Here is a 2955-nt window from a genome sequence, read left to right as displayed (position 1 = left end):
ATTTAAATATAATTTATTAGTTAACTTGAACTAATTTATTTACCAAAAAAATACATTTTTTATCGAGAGTTATGTCACATAGTATAATAAGAAATTATCATAATTATGTGTGGAATAAAATTTTAATATAATTTTAATACTCATTACAAACAAGATACAATAATATATTATAATAAAAAATTAACTACCAAATATTTATGGAGTAAATACAAATTTCAAGTGTTTTTAATATCAAAACGAATTTCATGTTGGAAAGCATTAGGTTGGTCTCGATATTAATTTAAAGAATATATTTGTTAAGATATTATCCTTTAATAGTTATGAAGGTATATTTATTAATGTGCCACATATATGGTTTTTGATTTCTTTCTACTACTGTTAGCCCATAATTTGGTTGTTGAGTGCTAGTTGATGAGCAATGTCCATGGATGTGCAATGTCATTTCAACCCTAACTTATGGTGGATGATATTCTAATATATCAAAAAAAAAAAAAAAAACCATCTTGGTTTAATTCTTTTGAAAACTATGTGGATGATTATGATTATATGAACTTTGCTAAGTTCCTAAGTTCATAAAATCAGAACTCAAGGCCATAAAATTATCGTAAGTTTGACTCACTTGGGTCACACCACATCTTCTTATATATTATTTTTCACTATTCAATTGTCACGTTCATGCATGAAAATATCCACGACATTATCAACATTTTCACGACAGTGTCTAGATTTTGAAGTCTCGACATAAATAACCGGGGGAAGTTACTTCCCTTAAACCTTAGAAAGTACTGCCTTTAACCCTTGAATAATGAACTTATTTGTGTTAATCCCTTTTCTTAGAAATTTGATAAGTTAAAAATAGACTGAAAAAAGGGAGCTAAGTGTTATGGTGTAATTTTTTCTTTCATTTTTTATAGAAATTATAATAGAAATATAAATAAAAGTTGTTGTTATGGGACCGTAGCATGCTTTTTTCATGTCTGTTTAATATAATTTCTAATTATAAGTGGAGTTAAATGGTGTCCTAATTTAATATGTAACAGGCAAAGTGAGTTTCTAAGTTTGGGAGGTAAACTTTGAATGACTATGTAATTTAAGGGAAACTCATTTTCTAAGTTTAGGAAGTAAACTTTGAATGACTCTATAATTTAAGGGTAACTCATAAGAATAATCTTAACTATAACTTATTAGAAAAACTCTTAAATTTGGATACACTTCATAAAAAAAAAAATGATGTCTCACACGTCTATAAATTGAAGCAAAACTTTTCATATAGAAATCAGTTGTCCATTCTACACAAACCAAGAAGGAAAAAAAAAAAAAAAAAAAAACAAAGAAGAAAGAAGTCGGCTCTCTCTATCCATGATATTTCATATATTTCTTCACTCTCGATTTCCACTAGTAAATTAGTAATGTAATTAGCCGACAATTTTTGTCTTCTCTTTTCTCTATTATTTAGAACAAATTATACACGCACCAATTTGTGTCTTATATTGTCGATATGTGTATGTTCATATATGTGTGTATATATATTTTCATAAAGAAAAAGGAGACGTGTAGTGTGACATTTTTTGTTATTATGGAAGTAATGCTCTAATGATTTTTGCCAATATTATTCATTAATGGTTGTTATATATTGCTAGGAATGATTGAGTTTAAAAAAAAAAAAAAAGATACTTCAATTGATAGATGCAATCAAATCATTCAGGCATATATTGTGTATCTATAGGTGTATATATATGTGCGTGTAATATATATATATGTATGTATGTATTATAGAAATTTGTTTCACCATCCCTTTGAAAGAAAAAAAAGAAATTAGTTAATTACGACATATAAATATAAAATCTCTAAAAGGAGAAACGTGAAACAGTGTATATGAGTCATCGTTTGTCCCATGACAACTGACACACAAAAAAAGGAAAGTAGAAATTATAGGCCTAGTTCATTTTGCCGATTTGAGTTTTCAAATTGAATTGAGATGTGATATTTTGTAAGAGCTTTTAATTGTAGCAGAAAAATTTAGATGTGACATTTTCTGAAAGGTTTTAACTATAGAAACCTAAAACTGAAAACTCAAATCGGTAAAATGAACAAGACTATAGTTAAATCATCTCCAATGAAATAATTGGCATTAAAAAATATAAAAAAATATGTTATTTTTATTTATGTTCTAATATATAATGCTATTTGAATACTAAATTTATTTTTTTCTATAATTATTAAGTACTGAAAATTGTAAATATAAAATTTTAATTTTAAAATAATTTAAAAAACAAAACGTGTAATGATTAAATGAAAAGGTAAATATATGACTTAATATAAATCAAATGTTAAATTTATAATATATAATATTTGACAGAAAATTTATCACAAAATACAGCATATATATAATTAACACAACAAATAATATTATATTATAAAGTGTTTTCTGCACTCAAATATTAAATTTACAATTGAAGCATCTATTATGTTATTGTATTGAAAATAGTTCTCAATGGCCTTTGAAGTTTGGTTCATTTTCCAGTTTGTTTCTTAAATTTTAAAAAGCTTTGTTTACCCCTTGAATAATGAACTAATTTTAGTTAACCTTTGTTTTTTTTTTCTTTTTGAAATTTGATCTGTTAAAAATAGACCAAAAAAAAAAAAAAGAGTTAAGCGTTATCTTGTACTTATTTTAATTTGTTATCATGATGTGACCGCATTATGTTTTTTTCCGCCTGTTTTAATAAATAAAGTTAAATGGTAGACAAAATGAGTTTCTAAAATTGGAAGGTAAAATTTAAAAAGACTCTAAAATTTAAAAGGAACGGATGAGAATAATCCTAACAATAAATTATTACAAAAGCTCTTCCACACTAAAAAAAAAAAAAAAAAAAAAAAAAAAATTGATGTCTCCAATGTCTATAAATAGAAGCGAAACTTATCATATAGAAAACGTGGAAGAGTAGTTGTTTA

This window comes from Morus notabilis, unplaced genomic scaffold (genome assembly GCF_000414095.1).
Source record: "Morus notabilis unplaced genomic scaffold, ASM41409v2 Scaffold305, whole genome shotgun sequence".
In the NCBI taxonomy this organism is placed as follows: Eukaryota; Viridiplantae; Streptophyta; class Magnoliopsida; order Rosales; family Moraceae; genus Morus; species Morus notabilis.
The sequence above is the reverse complement of the archived record's forward strand: the minus strand, read 5'-3'. Positions refer to the sequence as shown.